This window comes from Mandrillus leucophaeus, unplaced genomic scaffold (genome assembly GCF_000951045.1).
Source record: "Mandrillus leucophaeus isolate KB7577 unplaced genomic scaffold, Mleu.le_1.0 Scaffold159, whole genome shotgun sequence".
NCBI classification, from domain to species: Eukaryota; Metazoa; Chordata; class Mammalia; order Primates; family Cercopithecidae; genus Mandrillus; species Mandrillus leucophaeus.
The window spans coordinates 5,118,440-5,129,817 of record NW_012101576.1 but is presented as its reverse complement, the minus strand read 5'-3'; positions in this window follow the sequence as shown (position 1 = coordinate 5,129,817).

Here is an 11,378-nt window from a genome sequence, read left to right as displayed (position 1 = left end):
GATTTCACCTTGCTGTCCCATCAGAAAAAGGACTTTCTGTGACTCCATCCTCCACCACTTGATAGATCCTTGAGCTTCCTGTTCCTCACCAGTTCTTCTGGGTGTTGGTGAACTGAATAGAAGAAACTGAGCGGGGTAGGCAGCCTAGTCTTGAATTGGGGATGCAGAGATCGGAGAAGAGAGAAGCCAGCCTGGGCAGATGATGGCACCAGGTGGGGGATCAGATAAGGCATAACCTGGGAGAGGCTGCTCTGATATCCAGAGTGGAATCGTGAAATTATACTCAGTTCAGCCTCTTCCATGAAGTCGGTGCCACATAGCCTAAAGGGAAAAAAGAGAAGCCAGACCAGCACTCTGTGGTCATTTCTGATTTCTCTGCAGACACTCTAGCATTATAAAAGTAGGTTTACCTTTATGGTCCATCTCAAACCTACTATGCATTGGGGTTGCACCGGAGAAGGATCTAGGTCTAAAAACAAAACCAAAATCTCCTTATTCTGGTCTTGTTGCCTAGTATTCCTTTAAACAGGGAACAAAGTCTTTCATCACACAATCAGAGCAAAGGCCTGATATGCTAATTTGATTGAATATAACAGAATGGTATGAATCTGTTTCAAAGTGCAAATGGTGATTCAGAACTGATCACATAGTGATGTCAAGGGCCCGAGGACAGAAAGAGCGGCATACACGCATTTTAAAATCAGGCATCGGTCCTTGAGACTCCCAATTAACAGGGAAAAGGAGTTAGCTGCAACACTGCCAGGCCCCCCACTCCCCTCAACTTCCTCAGTTCCAGGGGCCTCTGGGTCTGCTTCAGGCACCCAGTGTGCGGTTGTGAACAAATGTGGAGTTGTAATCCCTGCTAGATATGAAAGCTAATTTGGTCCACTTTAACTTCCATTTCCAGATTTTTTTCCTGGTTACTTTAAATACTATTTGTCTCCCATAGCTGAACCACGGGAAACAGGGGAAGTAACTTGTCTTTCTTTAGTATCTGAACTTCTTAACTAGCTTTGGGAGCAAAGAGAGAGAGAATGATTCTATGGAGCAGAGTTTTCTCAAAGCATGGTCTACACAGAATCAATGGTGAGGGTCAGAATCTGTACTTTGAATAAGTATTCTCCATGACTTATGCACACTGAGGTTCAAGAAGCCCTGGTATAGAAAGAACCCATGCTGGGTACAAGGAGCAAGGGCGAAGTGGATGTCAGGCTTCAGGGAGGAAAAATAGAAGTAGAGGATATGGGAGGCTGGTAAATCCCTTCCTCTGAGAGACCAGGGCTGTTTCTTCTCTGGCTTGCAAGGCTATGGATAGCCCCAGAACCACAAAGCTAGACAATGATTGGCCACTCTTCATATTTTCCAGGGTCACTGAGACTCATCACCCCAAACACACACACCCTTGCCCCAGCCACCCCCAAACACAGGTTCTGGCCACTGGACACAAGGGCACCAAGGGACCCCAGCCTTACATTTCCTCACAGGCCAGATAGAGTTGAACTGTGTAGTCCCTTCAAAGTTCTAGCCTTTCTGGGCTGCTCCTCAATTCTCTGCTCTCCTGCTTCATAAGCTGTTGCTAAAAAATGTTAGCTACACTGCACAAAGTGGAGGATACAACAGAAATACACTGAATGAGAGACTGTCTCAGGCCCTTTATAGACCCTTGGAGGTCATGACCACTTTTACTATTAAACATCCCCTACCTCACCCCTCCCCAAAATACACACGTATCATGTCAATCAACCTAAAAGAGGCCCTCATCCTATGTCAAATATAATGTCTTTCATGTTAAAAAAGTAAGGAAAATGGCTGTTATAATTCTGAATTTTAAAATATATTCATTTTGTTCGTATAATTCAAACTTTATTAGATTTACATGAAACTATTAAAGAGTTGAATTGCAGTTTACAAGTTGACTGAGTTGACGTTTTGTAGGCATTTAATGAAAAATTTGTGAACTTTGATTTTCCAGTTTTATATTTTGGAACCAAAACTTTTTTCCCACATTGCAAACTTTTTTTTTTTTTTTTTCCCCAGTTTGGCAGGGAGAGATCCTTGGCTGTAGAAGTATTCAGCTGTTGGACTGATGCAGTGACAACCTGCGAGTCCCTTTTTTCCTCTTTCCACCTTCTAGTCTCCCTCCAGCGCCTCCTCTTGGCAGAACCTAACCAGAAATCAGCCGACAAAGGAGTCTGGGAACCAGTGTCCTGTGGTAAGTCACCATGATGCAATGTTTGCCTCCATGATAGGCAGCCTATTCCAGAGGCCACAGATCAGGAAGGCTCAGACCAAATTACGATGATCAAATCTCAAGGGTTATGGAATATATCTGAAGCATAGAGCCAGAACCAAGGGGACAGATTTACGGGAGGTTGATACACTTGGGAATGCAAGCAGGGCAAAAGTCCTGCACAGTCTCATAGCCTCAATCATGTGTTTCGCTCTGCAGTGGTATAGTTATGAGGACCAGAACTGAGATTGAGTAAGGGGATCAGCTTGAGGAAGATGCTTGGAACCAAGGTATATTCATTCTATTGAGAGATGTTTAAGGGCAGGTAGGCTTGGCCACAGGTCTTTGTCAGTGTTCTGGGAATCCATCCTTTTTGCCAGCATTTCTTGGGTAGAGCTTATGGGGGGCTGGAAGGTGCCACCAGTAGATAGTCAATTTAGGGATGATACGGACACAAACCCCAAGGTGGCATAATCTATACCTCATGGCCTATGATTTGTTTTTTTCTATCCTTTTCTGCCTGTAAGTAGCACTCTTGTTTGCTCCATCCTTTTGTAGTCTATTCCATTTATTCTGTTTTACATGTCTTGCAGGTTGCTAACTTACTATAGATTGAGAATCCCAAGTCTGAAATTTGAAATGCTCCAAATTCTGAAACTTTTTGAGCACTGACATGACACTCAAAGGAAATGCTCGTTGAGGCATTTTGGATTCCAGATTTCTGGAATGGGGTGCTCAACATATAAATGTAATGCAAGTGTTCCAAAATCCAAAAAGCATCCCAGATAAGGGATACTCATCCTGTATTTTTAGCACATCTTTTGAATTCTGCCTATGTCTCACAAATGACTTGCTTACTTTGTATCTGTAGTTAATACATCTGATGAGTTTCACCTACTTGCTTTTCTTGTCCTCTGTATGAAACTGAATATTCTCACATAATAGAGTAAACACACATTATAGCCAGTATCATAGAGAAAAGTACAGAGGAGTGAGGTTGGGGCTGAGGGAGACAAAATAAATAACTAGCAGAAATCCAGTTTTATATAGTTTTCATACAGATAACCATTTTTCTAGTTGCATTTACTGAGTAGTCTCTTCCTTCCCTGCTGATCTGACATGCTATTTCTGTCGTGTGTCCACATTTCATACATATGTGGGTCTGGCTCTAGGCTCTCTAGCATTGGTCAGTATGGACACCCCAGTGTCTTCGCCATTGCCTTATTTACTGTAGCATTGAATAAGTTCAGATATCTGTAGGGCAAGTTTTCCTCTCCCAAATTGTCTTCAGAAATGCCCTGACTATTCTTGGCTCTTTGTTCTTCCAAATAATAATAACATATAATTTTATAAATGCTTATCAGATTTCTTCCAAAACAACGATACGGATTTTGATCAGAATTGCTCCATAGATTAACCTGTGGAGAACGGAATCTTTCCTTCAGCGAACTTGATATATATCTCCATTGTTTGAGTCTTCATTAAAGTTTGTAATTTTCCCTGTAATGGTTTTAATTCATTTATTGTTAAATGATAAATTCATTTAATTTATTGCTAGATTTATTCCTAGGTAATTTATGTCCTCTAAGACTATGGCAAATACTATCTTCTTTTTAATTATTTTTGTTTCTGGTGTATGAAATTATAATTTATTGTTTATATTAATCTTTTATTGAGCTACCTTATTAAATTCTCTTATTATATTGAAGTATTTATAGATTCTTTTGGGTTTTATATGTAAATGATCATATCATAAGCAAATAGTGATGATTTTATGTTTCCTTCCCAATCCTTCTGCGATTGATTTGTTTTACTTAAGTTAATATACTGGCAAGAACATCTAAGGATAAAAAGGAGTGGTGATCATGCACATTCTCGCCTCATTCCAGATTTTGAAGCACAAACTTCTTATATTTCCACATTTGCTTAATTTTTTAAATGTACTTTTTATTTATTTACCTATCACTTTTAAATTATTATTTTATCTTAGAGACAGGGTCTCGCTCTATTGTCTGGGTTGGTCTCGAACTCCTGGCCTCATGTGATCCTCCCACCTTGGCTTCCTAAAGTGCTGGTATTACAGGAATGAGTTGCTGCAATCGGCCTACATGTGCTTTTTGTCATGTTAATTTTATTCTCTTCTATTCCTATTTTACTAAAATATTTTTTCTTTAGTAATGAACTAATGATTTTTTTCAAATGCCTTATCTATACCTATTAAAATTACATATGGTTTTTCTCTTTTAATATAGTAGTATGGTGAACTACATTTATAGATTTTCTAACATTAAATCAACTTTGCATACTTGAGTTATACCCAACTTTGTCAGTTTATTATCTTTTTTATACACTGTAGAATTTAATTTGCTAATACAATCTTCTATTTATGATTTTTGCTTCTATAGTCATAAATGAAACAGCCCTATAATTTTTCCTTTTCTTTTCATCATTGTCTGGTTTTGGTATTGGGGTTATGGAGTCCATATAAAATGAGTTGGAGAGTATTTCCCTGTTTTTCTAGTCTCAGGAAAAGTTTTTTATAAGACTAGGGTAATCACTTCCTTTTAAAATTTGTGGGAACTTGCCTGTAAATCATTTGGGCCTAGTATTTAATGTGGGATTGTTTAACAATACTGCTTGTATTTTTGTAATCGTTGAATTCTCAGATTTAAAAAAATTTCTTCTTGAGTAAGTTTTGTTATTTTCCTAGGAAACTGGGTATTTATCAAACCTTTCAAATTGTTGTTGATAAAATTCCTATTTGCTTGTTAATCTGTACTTTACCTAGAGTGTGTTCCCTTTTTAATTTGCACTGTTACTTGTTTGTGAATAATTTGTCTTAACTTGTTACAGATATTTACATTACAAAAGTTTTTAAATTACTTACATGTATATATACATATGTTAAATATACTTCTATGTTACTTGCAATGGGTTGGAGGTGATTCTTACGTTGTGAGAATGCCCTTCTCTTGCCCTTGAGCAGGTGAGGCTGTTTCTTAGAGGGGAGTGAGCTTGGGCTGATCAACCAGTGCAAGGCACCCAAGATAATACCTTGGTGTGTTTCATAGGCCCCTTGGGATGTCAGCAAAAGCAGAAATGGAACGATGTTCAGAACAGAGCTGTAAAATGCAATGCCTTGTATCCCCCTCCCCTCCAAGCATCATTCTAGGGCTGCCGTCCCAGTTTTGCCCCCTAAGGGACAAGCTTGTGAGTGAGTGAGAAAGATGTGTTGTGTCAACTAGACTACTACAGAATTCACAGCTTTTCTGTCATTGCTACAGCTATTGAGACCTAGTGACCTGAAGCTGAGAGCAGTGGCTCACACTTATAATCTCAGCACGCTGGGAGGCCAAGATGGCTGGATTACCCGAGGTCAGGAATTCAAAACCAGCCTGGCCAACATGGCAAAATCTCGTCTCTGGTAAAAATTACAAAACTTAGCTGGGTGTGGTGGTACGTGCCTGTAGTTCCAGCTACTTGGGAGGCTGAGGCAGGAGAATCACTTGAACCCAGGAGGCGGAGGTTGCAGTGAGCCGAGGTCACTCCTCTCCACTCCAGCCTGGGTGACAAAGTGAGACTCTGTCTCAAAAAAAAAAAAAAAAAAAGACCTGGCGATCTGACATATAAGTGGGGAGAAAAAGCATGTCACAGTATGATGCTATTTTGTTGTGGCAGAGGTAAAAAGTCAGTGTCGGTGGCAATACATGTCTCATATACACACATACTGATTTGTCTCAGTGTTGGAATTGTGGGTAATTTTCACTTTCGTTCTCACTCCAGTATGCAACACTTTTGTTTTTCACAATAAACATGCTACTTTTAGAAACAAAAATACATAAAGCTATTGTACTGTGAAAAGGAAAAGATGTGGCAATTATGCATGACTGTAGTTCATTTCTTTGGATTTGTCAGGTCCTGGGTTGTCCACAGGAGCTGTCAGGTGACAGTGGAAACAGCTTGGCCAAAGGGCTAATGTGTCAGTGATAAGGGCGACTTGAGTAAAGATTCCTTACACCCTGGGAAGCAGCTCTCTGAGAACAGGTCAGAAATCCATTGTTTGTGGATTTGTGTCTGTAATTCTGGTGTTGTCTCTGCTTGTTTCCCTCTGTAGTGTCTAGGCTTTCAATTGATCTTCCTGATGGTGAAGCCTAAGTCAACATTGCTCATGAATATGACCGACAGCATTTATGCTTCCATTAAAGCCAGATACCAAAGGGGGTTCAGGTTACCCTGGGGGTGAGGGTGTCGTTGATTCAAGAAAACTCCATAATGAGGGATTTATTCAGGAAAACAAAAACAGAACTACTTTGCGAAATGTCCTTCCTCACTTGGAAATTCTCTTTCTGGTGCTACCTAAAGGTAGGTATAGGAAAATAATTTTTCTCACTAAAGTGTCCAGGAATCTGCCTCAAGGGGCTGGTTCTTCCTGAACCCAATATTGCATCAGTTCACGGCCCAACAGGCTGTGAAAGCTGGGGACTTAACAGCCTTTGTCTCTGTGAACCCAAATAGAGAGCTTTAATGGCATACATCTTATGGAAGCCAAAGCAAAGAGGATGGCTATTTTTAACTTGAGGCAGGAAAATGTGACTGGAAAGGAAACATCTGTCCCAAACTATTCTCTTGAGCTTTATATAGAGGTCCCATCTATCATGAAACCATCAAAAATAAAATAAGGTGTTTGGTCCTGGCCTGGCTCTGAAAGAAAAGGGCAAAGCTTCCTTACTTCACATTTCTCCTGCTTCTTGCCTTTTGAGTTGGGCCTGTGGCCTGGAAGAGACCACCTCAGAGGCAGTGCATGGGGGGATGGCTCAAGGACAACCTAATTCCTGTGAATTTTGTGGACCCCTCCTAGTTTAACATCTTCAACCAAAATGGCCCCACCCTTTAAGGTTCAGATTTTGCAGAATCCCCAGCCAGGAGTCACCAGAGGTCTAGTACTAGGAGAGTAAGACCTTCTAAGGTCTTGGTGCTAAGGTCTCAATTTGGAAATAAGGTCTTGGGACCTTAGAAGGTCTTACACTCCTAGCACCAGACCTTTGGTGAGTCCTGACTGGGGAGTCTACAAAATTTTCTTGATGGTTCTGTCTGTTGGTTCTTAAGCAGAGAACATTCTTTCTTCCATGGGCAGCAAGAAAGTTCCTTATTTTTCAAAGACACGCCAGTCTCCTGTGCATCTGGCTGAGGGGACAAAGGGGCAAGGGTGAGCCTGCCAAGTGTCAGAGATGTTTTTGCCTCAGTAGAAGCATTATACATCATTCCTGGGCACACAGAGCAAGGTCAAGTTCACCCATCAGAGCCTCAGGATGAATTAAGTGTTGAAGAAGGTAGGGTTGCAGCAGATGGTGCTCAGGTTGTGCACTGCACAAATCCAGGAGCTCCATATAGTCTGGAATCTATGTCCATTCACATACTCAGGAGATGGAGAAGAGGAGAAGCAAGACAGTGTGTTGTTGGCTCAGGGGTTCTCAGTCTTTGTCTTGGAGAATTGATCAGAATATTCATGGTGCAGTTCTGTGTTCTTTTTCTCATTTTCTCTTCCTCTTTTTCTTTTTATTTGATTTTTTTTTTCTCTTTCCTGTTTTCAGTCAAAGATTGGGCAGGAGAAGAACACTTTACTTTTTGTTTTCCAAATTGAGTAGAGAGTTGCCAGGAGAAATGACAAGGAAAGAATAAAAGAGCATGCAGGGATCCACTCCCTCCCTCTCCGGGTGCTCTCTCTGCAAAGCAGTGTCTGAGCAGCAGGGCTTGGAGGGTGAGAAACAGGGTTGCCAAATTGCATAAGTCTCTAAAAAGATCCATATGTCTGGGCTGCACCAAGCCTCTGAGCTCAGGGAGGGGGCCAATAACATCATCTGCTGGATGGGAGTGCAGTTCCCTTCCTCTGGGGAGGATTAGATGTCAGCTTGAATAGATGCTGTTAGGCTTTTGATGACCCAGATTGGGAATTCGGGGTGCCAGTGTTTGGGGTAGGGAGGAAAGAAGAGGAGCACAGAGCAGAGCAAATAGGAAAGATCAAGTTCGTAAGCTAGACTCTCTGAAACATTGAGTAAGAAGGGAGTTAGAAACCCTGGGACATTAAGTTTTCTTTGAAATTTTTTCCCATGCCATGACATTTTTGGGGAGCCACTGTGCAGATGAATGCCAAACCATTTGCCCACTTCATGGGACGTCTAGACTCTTTATTCCCACAATTAACTCTCTATAGACAAGGGAGAGCTCACTGTCTTCCCCATCACTTCTTTAAGCTCTAAACTGTAGCTTCCTCTAGGGTAGAGGGTAGCAGATGGTGTACAGCTGTGGGACACATCTGGTCTTGTGGGGATCAGAAGAAGACACAGAGGCCAGTTGAAATCCCAGTGGCTACCCTGGAGGCCTGTCTACAAAGATCAGGGTGGTACCCCTGACATGTACCCAGATCCCATCTTGGGCAGACTTCACATTTTTCCTTAGTCCCCCATGCCTCCTCTCTACTCCAGCTTTAACTGGATTACAGGGAGATGATTTTGTGAGAGTGGCCAGGCAGCTGCTTCCCAGATGTGTGCATTCTGCAGAAATGGTCATATCCAAACTGGAGAGCTTTGGGAGGGTTGGTTGGGGACATTAGGGACAGGGCCTCGGAGATTCCTCTGAGGATGTATTAACCTATGGGGAACAAGCCCGGCAACCAGCTGAAGACCCCAGGGTAAAAGATTGGAGCTAGAGAGGGATTGGGAAGGTCTTGGAATGTTCTCAGCTCTCCTTTCCAAAGCTCTGTGTCCAAACATATGACTTTACTACATTTGCCAGATGACCTGACTCATTTAGCATGTGTGTGTATTTTCTCAACAAATAGAAAATTATCTTCTCTAGGAAGGTCTTGAACCTACCACTTCTCACCTGGAATATCACTGGTATCTACTCTGGTCTCCCTAGCACCATTCTTGAGTTGCTCCTGTCCATTCTTCACACAGCAGGTAGAGAAAAGTACAGTTGGCCCTCCGTTTCTCTGGGTTCTGCATTTGTGGATTCAAAAATATTCCCCCTAATATTGCATCTGTATTGAAGATGTGCATACTTTTTTCTTGTTATTATTCCCAAAACAATACAATATAATATCTATTTACATAGCATTTGTATTACATTAGGTATTATAAGTAATCTAGAGATGATTTAAAGTATGCAGGAGGATATGCATAGGTTATATCAGGGACTTGAGCCTTTGCAGATTTTGTTACCCACAGTTGGGGGAGGGAATCTTGGAGCCAATCCCTTGTATTTAAAATTAAAACTGGACCATCTCATTCACCTGCTGAAAACCCTTCAATAACTTCCTTTTCTTTGAAAATAAAATCAAAAACTCTTCTCTTCTCAGCCTCCATAAGACCTAAAGAGGCTGGACTCCAACCTGCTTCTCCCACCTCATCTGGTAGAACCTCCCCCTTGCTCCAGCTCCTAAAACTCCCCAAGCTCTTTTCCAACCTCAAGACTTTACTCAAGCTGTTCCTTTGTCAAATTGCTTCTCTCCCCTGCTCACTTTCTGCAAAGTGGCTCCCCTTCCTCTTCTGGTCTTCCCTAACCACCCAATTGAAAATAAGCATCTCACCATTCCCTTTATTCCCTCTCATAGTATTTTATTTTAGAAACTCATCATCGCCCTTATCACATTTTACAGTGACATTGACTTGTTTATTTCTTATCTTCTCCATTTGATTGTAGGCAACATGAGGGTAGAAATCAGGTGTATTTTGTGCTCTGGTGCAGTGTACGCCAAAAATAGACTTTCAACATTTATTAAATGAATGAATAAAGTGTATCTTTATTTTCTTTTGAGTATTCTCCACTCTATTGCTTCCTAAATACATATTTTACTTCACACATCAGTAAAAAAAAGTTTTAATGTTAGGGACTGACCTAGGGTTGTCATATACTATTAGAGTCATTTCATAAAGCAAGGTCTTTTTTGCAACCTCAAGATAAGGGGAGCAAAAATGCAGAAAAAGTAAAATCCTTTCCATGAAAGCACAGTTGGTAATATGACACAAGTGGTCTTTGTTTTATGAGGACCTGCAAAGATGTTGGCACAAATAGCGCCTGTCTGCTGATTGACACTTGGAAACCTTAGCCCAAACTTACAGCTTGTATACACTATGACCCCACCTGGCCCTGGTAGAGTTCTTAGTAGAGTTCTTCGTGACTCTGAATGTCTGTGTGGCCCTGGACAAATCGTTTTCCTTCTGTGGGGCTCAGTCCTGACCTATCAGGATGCTAGGGTTCTAAGAAGAAAGTGAGGTGATGGCTGAGGCCCCGCTCAGCTCTAAATATACCCACAAACTGTAATATAAAAGGGAGGCAGAGCTGTGCTTTCTACTGAGGGGACTACGGGTGACCCATGTCTGAGCCATGCACTGCTGCTGGTTGCAGGGAGTAGGGTGGTCATTTCTTTGTGTGAGGGGCAGCCAAGGGAGAGAGGGGAAGCAGCCAGAGTGGGTGGCCAGTTCCTGTCTCTGACCCTCGGGGCAGCGCCTGCAGCTCCTGCCAGGCTCCCACACCTCGGCTAAGAATAGCTCAGCTCTTTCCTGCTGGCCTGCAGTCCTCCGGAGCCCAGAGGAAAGAGAACTGGACTGCCTAACCTCAGGCTAGGCTGTCCCTTCCGGCGATTCTCTCCTCCGCTCTGGGGACAAAGGGCTGCCAGGGATTTCAGCTCTAGCCTCTGACGTTCCCATCTAATAATAGTGCTGTGGGATACAGGGCAGGGTGGTATTCAGGCCACCTTCTAAGGGTTGGCAAGATGGAGGCCTTCAAACTGAGATCAAACGGTTCCCAGTGCTAAGAGTTGGAGAATGGGTGCCTAGGGAAGAGAAAGTCATCAGGGACTTCAAGGTAAGCTGAGGTCAGAGGAGGGAGCATCAGACTGAGGCTCAGAGCGAAAAGGAGCTTCTGGTTCTGAGTAGGACCAAGGTGGGTCTGGGCACCTGCGTGGACACCCAGCTCACAGCTGGCTCTGAAGCAGGCGGCCTGAAGACGACACTAGGGGAAACGCCCTAATGACAGATGGTTCACTGGTCCAGAAAGCAAATCTGCATCAGGGACTGGCCCCGTTCTGACTCCTGAGGTGACATCAGGACCACCACTTAGCCCCAGTGACTAAGGTGACCATATAATT